The sequence below is a fragment of the Rhinoderma darwinii genome (genome assembly GCF_050947455.1).
Source record: "Rhinoderma darwinii isolate aRhiDar2 chromosome 5 unlocalized genomic scaffold, aRhiDar2.hap1 SUPER_5_unloc_44, whole genome shotgun sequence".
Taxonomy (NCBI): domain Eukaryota; kingdom Metazoa; phylum Chordata; class Amphibia; order Anura; family Rhinodermatidae; genus Rhinoderma; species Rhinoderma darwinii.
This window is the reverse complement of record NW_027461803.1, coordinates 56806-70116: the sequence shown is the minus strand read 5'-3', so window position 1 is coordinate 70116 and position 13311 is coordinate 56806. Positions and strand designations below refer to the sequence as shown.

The window sequence follows — 13311 nt, the reverse complement described above, 5'->3', positions numbered from 1 at the left end:
GTACATTCCATCACATCCATCTAGTGTACACAGGTAGGTCCATTGTGGCGGGCAGGCGAGCGGGCGGGCTGCTTTATTGGCTGTTTGCTGTTCCCCTACTCCACTCCACTATTTGACTGTTGTGCTGCATCAATCAATCAATCAATCAATCAATCAATCAATCAATCAATCAATCAATCAATCAGTGGCTGGCTCAGGTGCAGCTCTTTAACTTACCTAAAAGGGAGGGCGGAGAGAAGACAAGGAAGGTGAATGAGGTGTTCCAATGTGAAATGCCGGAAACACAGAAACACAGACGACACACAACAAGAGGTGGCAATCTATTCATTAATTGCATTTAATCAATGAGCTCATTATCACTCATGCATTGTCCAACAGGTGTTGAAATAATGGGATTAAAAGGGGAGATCCCTTCAGAAAGACAGAAACAATAGCAAAGACAAAAAACACTTTTGGAATCTGCTTTTAGTCAACACATAAGGAAAGGGTGCACCGGTCCTGGAAATACTGCAATACCAGGTCAATGCGTGGAGTGGACAGAGCAAGCTCTATTTCCATCTCCCTGTTCTAAAAATCCATTTAATATATGGTCCCCAGATAGGGGACGTATCAGATATTAAACTGATAAGAACAGATACTACACTTGATCTTAGCCAAAAGGCCGAGAAGCGATAACCCGAACGGGCCGCGCGTTGCCCGAGCCTGCCCGATACTGCTGTTCAGCCCTTGCAGCGATTCAGCCTACTTCTAGGCAATTCCATGGGGCCCTGCAGGCTCACACACTCACAGCTACACGGGAGGTGAATAAAGGCCGGAGAGGAAGCCAGACAGGATTTGCTTCTTTTGCTTGCACCACAATGCAGTGCTGAAAGAGGAGGAATCTACATAAAAACACCTTCCTGGCAACGCCCAAATGCCCTGCTGCCATGCAGATAAACACTGGCAGCGGCAGCAAGTGCATGCCCACAGCCACCCCTTGTTCCTTCACACCTTGTATCAGCTGTAATCCAGTCCAGTCCAGTGCTGCCTGCTGAGCAGCACTGACCAACACTGCCTGGGCCCAGGCTTTTATCTCTGAGGCCCCATTATGATGTCAGAAAGCTGGCTCTGGAATCCTGAGGGCTCCACTATGACACGTGCAAAGTTCCGTCTGAACTTTATATAAGACGGTGAGGCTCAGTCAGTCACTCAGTGTTGCCTGAGAGGGCAACACTGCAACAGCCGGCCGCCAGGCTGTCTTTTTTTTGCACAGCTAGTTGCCTCCAGGAGGCCACAAGAGGGAGACAAGGGACTGCAAAATGGAAAATAGGCATCCACCAACTTTACAGACAACTTCTCCTTGCTCCTACAACCTCCATCCTTGCACAGTTTGTTATTCTTCTAGGTAACATAGTAACAAATCCAAATTGCTGCTCTCTTTGTAGGCAAGCAAGGCTTTGTTGCAACTGCAATTCTTACTTCTTCTTGAAATGTAGGGACGACAGTACATTCCATCACATCCATCTAGTGTACACAGGTAGGTCCATTGTGGCGGGCAGGCGAGCGGGCGGGCTGCTTTATTGGCTGTTTGCTGTTCCCCTACTCCACTCCACTATTTGACTGTTGTGCTGCATCAATCAATCAATCAATCAATCAATCAATCAATCAATCAATCAATCAATCAATCAGTGGCTGGCTCAGGTGCAGCTCTTTAACTTACCTAAAAGGGAGGGCGGAGAGAAGACAAGGAAGGTGAATGAGGTGTTCCAATGTGAAATGCCGGAAACACAGAAACACAGACGACACACAACAAGAGGTGGCAATCTATTCATTAATTGCATTTAATCAATGAGCTCATTATCACTCATGCATTGTCCAACAGGTGTTGAAATAATGGGATTAAAAGGGGAGATCCCTTCAGAAAGACAGAAACAATAGCAAAGACAAAAAACACTTTTGGAATCTGCTTTTAGTCAACACATAAGGAAAGGGTGCACCGGTCCTGGAAATACTGCAATACCAGGTCAATGCGTGGAGTGGACAGAGCAAGCTCTATTTCCATCTCCCTGTTCTAAAAATCCATTTAATATATGGTCCCCAGATAGGGGACGTATCAGATATTAAACTGATAAGAACAGATACTACACTTGATCTTAGCCAAAAGGCCGAGAAGCGATAACCCGAACGGGCCGCGCGTTGCCCGAGCCTGCCCGATACTGCTGTTCAGCCCTTGCAGCGATTCAGCCTACTTCTAGGCAATTCCATGGGGCCCTGCAGGCTCACACACTCACAGCTACACGGGAGGTGAATAAAGGCCGGAGAGGAAGCCAGACAGGATTTGCTTCTTTTGCTTGCACCACAATGCAGTGCTGAAAGAGGAGGAATCTACATAAAAACGCCTTCCTGGCAACGCCCAAATGCCCTGCTGCCATGCAGATAAACACTGGCAGCGGCAGCAAGTGCATGCCCACAGCCACCCCTTGTTCCTTCACACCTTGTATCAGCTGTAATCCAGTCCAGTCCAGTGCTGCCTGCTGAGCAGCACTGACCAACACTGCCTGGGCCCAGGCTTTTATCTCTGAGGCCCCATTATGATGTCAGAAAGCTGGCTCTGGAATCCTGAGGGCTCCACTATGACACGTGCAAAGTTCCGTCTGAACTTTATATAAGACGGTGAGGCTCAGTCAGTCACTCAGTGTTGCCTGAGAGGGCAACACTGCAACAGCCGGCCGCCAGGCTGTCTTTTTTTTGCACAGCTAGTTGCCTCCAGGAGGCCACAAGAGGGAGACAAGGGACTGCAAAATGGAAAATAGGCATCCACCAACTTTACAGACAACTTCTCCTTGCTCCTACAACCTCCATCCTTGCACAGTTTGTTATTCTTCTAGGTAACATAGTAACAAATCCAAATTGCTGCTCTCTTTGTAGGCAAGCAAGGCTTTGTTGCAACTGCAATTCTTACTTCTTCTTGAAATGTAGGGACGACAGTACATTCCATCACATCCATCTAGTGTACACAGGTAGGTCCATTGTGGCGGGCAGGCGAGCGGGCGGGCTGCTTTATTGGCTGTTTGCTGTTCCCCTACTCCACTCCACTATTTGACTGTTGTGCTGCATCAATCAATCAATCAATCAATCAATCAATCAATCAATCAATCAATCAATCAGTGGCTGGCTCAGGTGCAGCTCTTTAACTTACCTAAAAGGGAGGGCGGAGAGAAGACAAGGAAGGTGAATGAGGTGTTCCAATGTGAAATGCCGGAAACACAGAAACACAGACGACACACAACAAGAGGTGGCAATCTATTCATTAATTGCATTTAATCAATGAGCTCATTATCACTCATGCATTGTCCAACAGGTGTTGAAATAATGGGATTAAAAGGGGAGATCCCTTCAGAAAGACAGAAACAATAGCAAAGACAAAAAACACTTTTGGAATCTGCTTTTAGTCAACACATAAGGAAAGGGTGCACCGGTCCTGGAAATACTGCAATACCAGGTCAATGCGTGGAGTGGACAGAGCAAGCTCTATTTCCATCTCCCTGTTCTAAAAATCCATTTAATATATGGTCCCCAGATAGGGGACGTATCAGATATTAAACTGATAAGAACAGATACTACACTTGATCTTAGCCAAAAGGCCGAGAAGCGATAACCCGAACGGGCCGCGCGTTGCCCGAGCCTGCCCGATACTGCTGTTCAGCCCTTGCAGCGATTCAGCCTACTTCTAGGCAATTCCATGGGGCCCTGCAGGCTCACACACTCACAGCTACACGGGAGGTGAATAAAGGCCGGAGAGGAAGCCAGACAGGATTTGCTTCTTTTGCTTGCACCACAATGCAGTGCTGAAAGAGGAGGAATCTACATAAAAACGCCTTCCTGGCAACGCCCAAATGCCCTGCTGCCATGCAGATAAACACTGGCAGCGGCAGCAAGTGCATGCCCACAGCCACCCCTTGTTCCTTCACACCTTGTATCAGCTGTAATCCAGTCCAGTCCAGTGCTGCCTGCTGAGCAGCACTGACCAACACTGCCTGGGCCCAGGCTTTTATCTCTGAGGCCCCATTATGATGTCAGAAAGCTGGCTCTGGAATCCTGAGGGCTCCACTATGACACGTGCAAAGTTCCGTCTGAACTTTATATAAGACGGTGAGGCTCAGTCAGTCACTCAGTGTTGCCTGAGAGGGCAACACTGCAACAGCCGGCCGCCAGGCTGTCTTTTTTTTGCACAGCTAGTTGCCTCCAGGAGGCCACAAGAGGGAGACAAGGGACTGCAAAATGGAAAATAGGCATCCACCAACTTTACAGACAACTTCTCCTTGCTCCTACAACCTCCATCCTTGCACAGTTTGTTATTCTTCTAGGTAACATAGTAACAAATCCAAATTGCTGCTCTCTTTGTAGGCAAGCAAGGCTTTGTTGCAACTGCAATTCTTACTTCTTCTTGAAATGTAGGGACGACAGTACATTCCATCACATCCATCTAGTGTACACAGGTAGGTCCATTGTGGCGGGCAGGCGAGCGGGCGGGCTGCTTTATTGGCTGTTTGCTGTTCCCCTACTCCACTCCACTATTTGACTGTTGTGCTGCATCAATCAATCAATCAATCAATCAATCAATCAATCAATCAATCAATCAGTGGCTGGCTCAGGTGCAGCTCTTTAACTTACCTAAAAGGGAGGGCGGAGAGAAGACAAGGAAGGTGAATGAGGTGTTCCAATGTGAAATGCCGGAAACACAGAAACACAGACGACACACAACAAGAGGTGGCAATCTATTCATTAATTGCATTTAATCAATGAGCTCATTATCACTCATGCATTGTCCAACAGGTGTTGAAATAATGGGATTAAAAGGGGAGATCCCTTCAGAAAGACAGAAACAATAGCAAAGACAAAAAACACTTTTGGAATCTGCTTTTAGTCAACACATAAGGAAAGGGTGCACCGGTCCTGGAAATACTGCAATACCAGGTCAATGCGTGGAGTGGACAGAGCAAGCTCTATTTCCATCTCCCTGTTCTAAAAATCCATTTAATATATGGTCCCCAGATAGGGGACGTATCAGATATTAAACTGATAAGAACAGATACTACACTTGATCTTAGCCAAAAGGCCGAGAAGCGATAACCCGAACGGGCCGCGCGTTGCCCGAGCCTGCCCGATACTGCTGTTCAGCCCTTGCAGCGATTCAGCCTACTTCTAGGCAATTCCATGGGGCCCTGCAGGCTCACACACTCACAGCTACACGGGAGGTGAATAAAGGCCGGAGAGGAAGCCAGACAGGATTTGCTTCTTTTGCTTGCACCACAATGCAGTGCTGAAAGAGGAGGAATCTACATAAAAACGCCTTCCTGGCAACGCCCAAATGCCCTGCTGCCATGCAGATAAACACTGGCAGCGGCAGCAAGTGCATGCCCACAGCCACCCCTTGTTCCTTCACACCTTGTATCAGCTGTAATCCAGTCCAGTCCAGTGCTGCCTGCTGAGCAGCACTGACCAACACTGCCTGGGCCCAGGCTTTTATCTCTGAGGCCCCATTATGATGTCAGAAAGCTGGCTCTGGAATCCTGAGGGCTCCACTATGACACGTGCAAAGTTCCGTCTGAACTTTATATAAGACGGTGAGGCTCAGTCAGTCACTCAGTGTTGCCTGAGAGGGCAACACTGCAACAGCCGGCCGCCAGGCTGTCTTTTTTTTGCACAGCTAGTTGCCTCCAGGAGGCCACAAGAGGGAGACAAGGGACTGCAAAATGGAAAATAGGCATCCACCAACTTTACAGACAACTTCTCCTTGCTCCTACAACCTCCATCCTTGCACAGTTTGTTATTCTTCTAGGTAACATAGTAACAAATCCAAATTGCTGCTCTCTTTGTAGGCAAGCAAGGCTTTGTTGCAACTGCAATTCTTACTTCTTCTTGAAATGTAGGGACGACAGTACATTCCATCACATCCATCTAGTGTACACAGGTAGGTCCATTGTGGCGGGCAGGCGAGCGGGCGGGCTGCTTTATTGGCTGTTTGCTGTTCCCCTACTCCACTCCACTATTTGACTGTTGTGCTGCATCAATCAATCAATCAATCAATCAATCAATCAATCAATCAATCAATCAATCAATCAATCAGTGGCTGGCTCAGGTGCAGCTCTTTAACTTACCTAAAAGGGAGGGCGGAGAGAAGACAAGGAAGGTGAATGAGGTGTTCCAATGTGAAATGCCGGAAACACAGAAACACAGACGACACACAACAAGAGGTGGCAATCTATTCATTAATTGCATTTAATCAATGAGCTCATTATCACTCATGCATTGTCCAACAGGTGTTGAAATAATGGGATTAAAAGGGGAGATCCCTTCAGAAAGACAGAAACAATAGCAAAGACAAAAAACACTTTTGGAATCTGCTTTTAGTCAACACATAAGGAAAGGGTGCACCGGTCCTGGAAATACTGCAATACCAGGTCAATGCGTGGAGTGGACAGAGCAAGCTCTATTTCCATCTCCCTGTTCTAAAAATCCATTTAATATATGGTCCCCAGATAGGGGACGTATCAGATATTAAACTGATAAGAACAGATACTACACTTGATCTTAGCCAAAAGGCCGAGAAGCGATAACCCGAACGGGCCGCGCGTTGCCCGAGCCTGCCCGATACTGCTGTTCAGCCCTTGCAGCGATTCAGCCTACTTCTAGGCAATTCCATGGGGCCCTGCAGGCTCACACACTCACAGCTACACGGGAGGTGAATAAAGGCCGGAGAGGAAGCCAGACAGGATTTGCTTCTTTTGCTTGCACCACAATGCAGTGCTGAAAGAGGAGGAATCTACATAAAAACGCCTTCCTGGCAACGCCCAAATGCCCTGCTGCCATGCAGATAAACACTGGCAGCGGCAGCAAGTGCATGCCCACAGCCACCCCTTGTTCCTTCACACCTTGTATCAGCTGTAATCCAGTCCAGTCCAGTGCTGCCTGCTGAGCAGCACTGACCAACACTGCCTGGGCCCAGGCTTTTATCTCTGAGGCCCCATTATGATGTCAGAAAGCTGGCTCTGGAATCCTGAGGGCTCCACTATGACACGTGCAAAGTTCCGTCTGAACTTTATATAAGACGGTGAGGCTCAGTCAGTCACTCAGTGTTGCCTGAGAGGGCAACACTGCAACAGCCGGCCGCCAGGCTGTCTTTTTTTTGCACAGCTAGTTGCCTCCAGGAGGCCACAAGAGGGAGACAAGGGACTGCAAAATGGAAAATAGGCATCCACCAACTTTACAGACAACTTCTCCTTGCTCCTACAACCTCCATCCTTGCACAGTTTGTTATTCTTCTAGGTAACATAGTAACAAATCCAAATTGCTGCTCTCTTTGTAGGCAAGCAAGGCTTTGTTGCAACTGCAATTCTTACTTCTTCTTGAAATGTAGGGACGACAGTACATTCCATCACATCCATCTAGTGTACACAGGTAGGTCCATTGTGGCGGGCAGGCGAGCGGGCGGGCTGCTTTATTGGCTGTTTGCTGTTCCCCTACTCCACTCCACTATTTGACTGTTGTGCTGCATCAATCAATCAATCAATCAATCAATCAATCAATCAATCAATCAATCAATCAATCAGTGGCTGGCTCAGGTGCAGCTCTTTAACTTACCTAAAAGGGAGGGCGGAGAGAAGACAAGGAAGGTGAATGAGGTGTTCCAATGTGAAATGCCGGAAACACAGAAACACAGACGACACACAACAAGAGGTGGCAATCTATTCATTAATTGCATTTAATCAATGAGCTCATTATCACTCATGCATTGTCCAACAGGTGTTGAAATAATGGGATTAAAAGGGGAGATCCCTTCAGAAAGACAGAAACAATAGCAAAGACAAAAAACACTTTTGGAATCTGCTTTTAGTCAACACATAAGGAAAGGGTGCACCGGTCCTGGAAATACTGCAATACCAGGTCAATGCGTGGAGTGGACAGAGCAAGCTCTATTTCCATCTCCCTGTTCTAAAAATCCATTTAATATATGGTCCCCAGATAGGGGACGTATCAGATATTAAACTGATAAGAACAGATACTACACTTGATCTTAGCCAAAAGGCCGAGAAGCGATAACCCGAACGGGCCGCGCGTTGCCCGAGCCTGCCCGATACTGCTGTTCAGCCCTTGCAGCGATTCAGCCTACTTCTAGGCAATTCCATGGGGCCCTGCAGGCTCACACACTCACAGCTACACGGGAGGTGAATAAAGGCCGGAGAGGAAGCCAGACAGGATTTGCTTCTTTTGCTTGCACCACAATGCAGTGCTGAAAGAGGAGGAATCTACATAAAAACGCCTTCCTGGCAACGCCCAAATGCCCTGCTGCCATGCAGATAAACACTGGCAGCGGCAGCAAGTGCATGCCCACAGCCACCCCTTGTTCCTTCACACCTTGTATCAGCTGTAATCCAGTCCAGTCCAGTGCTGCCTGCTGAGCAGCACTGACCAACACTGCCTGGGCCCAGGCTTTTATCTCTGAGGCCCCATTATGATGTCAGAAAGCTGGCTCTGGAATCCTGAGGGCTCCACTATGACACGTGCAAAGTTCCGTCTGAACTTTATATAAGACGGTGAGGCTCAGTCAGTCACTCAGTGTTGCCTGAGAGGGCAACACTGCAACAGCCGGCCGCCAGGCTGTCTTTTTTTTGCACAGCTAGTTGCCTCCAGGAGGCCACAAGAGGGAGACAAGGGACTGCAAAATGGAAAATAGGCATCCACCAACTTTACAGACAACTTCTCCTTGCTCCTACAACCTCCATCCTTGCACAGTTTGTTATTCTTCTAGGTAACATAGTAACAAATCCAAATTGCTGCTCTCTTTGTAGGCAAGCAAGGCTTTGTTGCAACTGCAATTCTTACTTCTTCTTGAAATGTAGGGACGACAGTACATTCCATCACATCCATCTAGTGTACACAGGTAGGTCCATTGTGGCGGGCAGGCGAGCGGGCGGGCTGCTTTATTGGCTGTTTGCTGTTCCCCTACTCCACTCCACTATTTGACTGTTGTGCTGCATCAATCAATCAATCAATCAATCAATCAATCAATCAATCAATCAATCAATCAAGTGGCTGGCTCAGGTGCAGCTCTTTAACTTACCTAAAAGGGAGGGCGGAGAGAAGACAAGGAAGGTGAATGAGGTGTTCCAATGTGAAATGCCGGAAACACAGAAACACAGACGACACACAACAAGAGGTGGCAATCTATTCATTAATTGCATTTAATCAATGAGCTCATTATCACTCATGCATTGTCCAACAGGTGTTGAAATAATGGGATTAAAAGGGGAGATCCCTTCAGAAAGACAGAAACAATAGCAAAGACAAAAAACACTTTTGGAATCTGCTTTTAGTCAACACATAAGGAAAGGGTGCACCGGTCCTGGAAATACTGCAATACCAGGTCAATGCGTGGAGTGGACAGAGCAAGCTCTATTTCCATCTCCCTGTTCTAAAAATCCATTTAATATATGGTCCCCAGATAGGGGACGTATCAGATATTAAACTGATAAGAACAGATACTACACTTGATCTTAGCCAAAAGGCCGAGAAGCGATAACCCGAACGGGCCGCGCGTTGCCCGAGCCTGCCCGATACTGCTGTTCAGCCCTTGCAGCGATTCAGCCTACTTCTAGGCAATTCCATGGGGCCCTGCAGGCTCACACACTCACAGCTACACGGGAGGTGAATAAAGGCCGGAGAGGAAGCCAGACAGGATTTGCTTCTTTTGCTTGCACCACAATGCAGTGCTGAAAGAGGAGGAATCTACATAAAAACGCCTTCCTGGCAACGCCCAAATGCCCTGCTGCCATGCAGATAAACACTGGCAGCGGCAGCAAGTGCATGCCCACAGCCACCCCTTGTTCCTTCACACCTTGTATCAGCTGTAATCCAGTCCAGTCCAGTGCTGCCTGCTGAGCAGCACTGACCAACACTGCCTGGGCCCAGGCTTTTATCTCTGAGGCCCCATTATGATGTCAGAAAGCTGGCTCTGGAATCCTGAGGGCTCCACTATGACACGTGCAAAGTTCCGTCTGAACTTTATATAAGACGGTGAGGCTCAGTCAGTCACTCAGTGTTGCCTGAGAGGGCAACACTGCAACAGCCGGCCGCCAGGCTGTCTTTTTTTTGCACAGCTAGTTGCCTCCAGGAGGCCACAAGAGGGAGACAAGGGACTGCAAAATGGAAAATAGGCATCCACCAACTTTACAGACAACTTCTCCTTGCTCCTACAACCTCCATCCTTGCACAGTTTGTTATTCTTCTAGGTAACATAGTAACAAATCCAAATTGCTGCTCTCTTTGTAGGCAAGCAAGGCTTTGTTGCAACTGCAATTCTTACTTCTTCTTGAAATGTAGGGACGACAGTACATTCCATCACATCCATCTAGTGTACACAGGTAGGTCCATTGTGGCGGGCAGGCGAGCGGGCGGGCTGCTTTATTGGCTGTTTGCTGTTCCCCTACTCCACTCCACTATTTGACTGTTGTGCTGCATCAATCAATCAATCAATCAATCAATCAATCAATCAATCAATCAATCAATCAATCAATCAATCAATCAGTGGCTGGCTCAGGTGCAGCTCTTTAACTTACCTAAAAGGGAGGGCGGAGAGAAGACAAGGAAGGTGAATGAGGTGTTCCAATGTGAAATGCCGGAAACACAGAAACACAGACGACACACAACAAGAGGTGGCAATCTATTCATTAATTGCATTTAATCAATGAGCTCATTATCACTCATGCATTGTCCAACAGGTGTTGAAATAATGGGATTAAAAGGGGAGATCCCTTCAGAAAGACAGAAACAATAGCAAAGACAAAAAACACTTTTGGAATCTGCTTTTAGTCAACACATAAGGAAAGGGTGCACCGGTCCTGGAAATACTGCAATACCAGGTCAATGCGTGGAGTGGACAGAGCAAGCTCTATTTCCATCTCCCTGTTCTAAAAATCCATTTAATATATGGTCCCCAGATAGGGGACGTATCAGATATTAAACTGATAAGAACAGATACTACACTTGATCTTAGCCAAAAGGCCGAGAAGCGATAACCCGAACGGGCCGCGCGTTGCCCGAGCCTGCCCGATACTGCTGTTCAGCCCTTGCAGCGATTCAGCCTACTTCTAGGCAATTCCATGGGGCCCTGCAGGCTCACACACTCACAGCTACACGGGAGGTGAATAAAGGCCGGAGAGGAAGCCAGACAGGATTTGCTTCTTTTGCTTGCACCACAATGCAGTGCTGAAAGAGGAGGAATCTACATAAAAACGCCTTCCTGGCAACGCCCAAATGCCCTGCTGCCATGCAGATAAACACTGGCAGCGGCAGCAAGTGCATGCCCACAGCCACCCCTTGTTCCTTCACACCTTGTATCAGCTGTAATCCAGTCCAGTCCAGTGCTGCCTGCTGAGCAGCACTAACCAACACTGCCTGGGCCCAGGCTTTTATCTCTGAGGCCCCATTATGATGTCAGAAAGCTGGCTCTGGAATCCTGAGGGCTCCACTATGACACGTGCAAAGTTCCGTCTGAACTTTATATAAGACGGTGAGGCTCAGTCAGTCACTCAGTGTTGCCTGAGAGGGCAACACTGCAACAGCCGGCCGCCAGGCTGTCTTTTTTTTGCACAGCTAGTTGCCTCCAGGAGGCCACAAGAGGGAGACAAGGGACTGCAAAATGGAAAATAGGCATCCACCAACTTTACAGACAACTTCTCCTTGCTCCTACAACCTCCATCCTTGCACAGTTTGTTATTCTTCTAGGTAACATAGTAACAAATCCAAATTGCTGCTCTCTTTGTAGGCAAGCAAGGCTTTGTTGCAACTGCAATTCTTACTTCTTCTTGAAATGTAGGGACGACAGTACATTCCATCACATCCATCTAGTGTACACAGGTAGGTCCATTGTGGCGGGCAGGCGAGCGGGCGGGCTGCTTTATTGGCTGTTTGCTGTTCCCCTACTCCACTCCACTATTTGACTGTTGTGCTGCATCAATCAATCAATCAATCAATCAATCAATCAATCAATCAATCAATCAATCAATCAATCAATCAATCAGTGGCTGGCTCAGGTGCAGCTCTTTAACTTACCTAAAAGGGAGGGCGGAGAGAAGACAAGGAAGGTGAATGAGGTGTTCCAATGTGAAATGCCGGAAACACAGAAACACAGACGACACACAACAAGAGGTGGCAATCTATTCATTAATTGCATTTAATCAATGAGCTCATTATCACTCATGCATTGTCCAACAGGTGTTGAAATAATGGGATTAAAAGGGGAGATCCCTTCAGAAAGACAGAAACAATAGCAAAGACAAAAAACACTTTTGGAATCTGCTTTTAGTCAACACATAAGGAAAGGGTGCACCGGTCCTGGAAATACTGCAATACCAGGTCAATGCGTGGAGTGGACAGAGCAAGCTCTATTTCCATCTCCCTGTTCTAAAAATCCATTTAATATATGGTCCCCAGATAGGGGACGTATCAGATATTAAACTGATAAGAACAGATACTACACTTGATCTTAGCCAAAAGGCCGAGAAGCGATAACCCGAACGGGCCGCGCGTTGCCCGAGCCTGCCCGATACTGCTGTTCAGCCCTTGCAGCGATTCAGCCTACTTCTAGGCAATTCCATGGGGCCCTGCAGGCTCACACACTCACAGCTACACGGGAGGTGAATAAAGGCCGGAGAGGAAGCCAGACAGGATTTGCTTCTTTTGCTTGCACCACAATGCAGTGCTGAAAGAGGAGGAATCTACATAAAAACGCCTTCCTGGCAACGCCCAAATGCCCTGCTGCCATGCAGATAAACACTGGCAGCGGCAGCAAGTGCATGCCCACAGCCACCCTTTGTTCCTTCACACCTTGTATCAGCTGTAATCCAGTCCAGTCCAGTGCTGCCTGCTGAGCAGCACTGACCAACACTGCCTGGGCCCAGGCTTTTATCTCTGAGGCCCCATTATGATGTCAGAAAGCTGGCTCTGGAATCCTGAGGGCTCCACTATGACACGTGCAAAGTTCCGTCTGAACTTTATATAAGACGGTGAGGCTCAGTCAGTCACTCAGTGTTGCCTGAGAGGGCAACACTGCAACAGCCGGCCGCCAGGCTGTCTTTTTTTTGCACAGCTAGTTGCCTCCAGGAGGCCACAAGAGGGAGACAAGGGACTGCAAAATGGAAAATAGGCATCCACCAACTTTACAGACAACTTCTCCTTGCTCCTACAACCTCCATCCTTGCACAGTTTGTTATTCTTCTAGGTAACATAGTAACAAATCCAAATTGCTGCTCTCTTTGTAGGCAAGCAAGG

The 13311-nt window shown here is 47.7% G+C and overlaps 9 non-coding genes across 9 annotated transcripts; all 9 read right to left on the bottom strand.

The window, feature by feature from the left end:
- Nucleotides 1-482: 482 nt before the first annotated feature.
- Nucleotides 483-673, bottom strand: LOC142693787 (U2 spliceosomal RNA). Its single transcript, XR_012862092.1, has one exon. It is a non-coding gene; the product is annotated as a U2 spliceosomal RNA (small nuclear RNA).
- A 1292-nt stretch (nucleotides 674-1965) lies between these two features.
- LOC142693786 (U2 spliceosomal RNA) lies at nucleotides 1966-2156 on the bottom strand. Its single transcript, XR_012862091.1, has one exon. It is a non-coding gene; the product is annotated as a U2 spliceosomal RNA (small nuclear RNA).
- Nucleotides 2157-3444: 1288 nt separating this feature from the next.
- LOC142693785 (U2 spliceosomal RNA) lies at nucleotides 3445-3635 on the bottom strand. The gene has a single exon (XR_012862090.1). It is a non-coding gene; the product is annotated as a U2 spliceosomal RNA (small nuclear RNA).
- A 1284-nt stretch (nucleotides 3636-4919) lies between these two features.
- LOC142693784 (U2 spliceosomal RNA) lies at nucleotides 4920-5110 on the bottom strand. Its single transcript, XR_012862089.1, has one exon. It is a non-coding gene; the product is annotated as a U2 spliceosomal RNA (small nuclear RNA).
- Nucleotides 5111-6406: 1296 nt separating this feature from the next.
- Nucleotides 6407-6597, bottom strand: LOC142693783 (U2 spliceosomal RNA). The gene has a single exon (XR_012862088.1). It is a non-coding gene; the product is annotated as a U2 spliceosomal RNA (small nuclear RNA).
- Nucleotides 6598-7889: 1292 nt separating this feature from the next.
- On the bottom strand, nucleotides 7890-8080 carry LOC142693782 (U2 spliceosomal RNA). Its single transcript, XR_012862087.1, has one exon. It is a non-coding gene; the product is annotated as a U2 spliceosomal RNA (small nuclear RNA).
- A 1289-nt stretch (nucleotides 8081-9369) lies between these two features.
- On the bottom strand, nucleotides 9370-9560 carry LOC142693781 (U2 spliceosomal RNA). The gene has a single exon (XR_012862086.1). It is a non-coding gene; the product is annotated as a U2 spliceosomal RNA (small nuclear RNA).
- A 1304-nt stretch (nucleotides 9561-10864) lies between these two features.
- LOC142693780 (U2 spliceosomal RNA) lies at nucleotides 10865-11055 on the bottom strand. The gene has a single exon (XR_012862085.1). It is a non-coding gene; the product is annotated as a U2 spliceosomal RNA (small nuclear RNA).
- Nucleotides 11056-12359: 1304 nt separating this feature from the next.
- On the bottom strand, nucleotides 12360-12550 carry LOC142693779 (U2 spliceosomal RNA). The gene has a single exon (XR_012862084.1). It is a non-coding gene; the product is annotated as a U2 spliceosomal RNA (small nuclear RNA).
- Nucleotides 12551-13311: the final 761 nt, after the last annotated feature.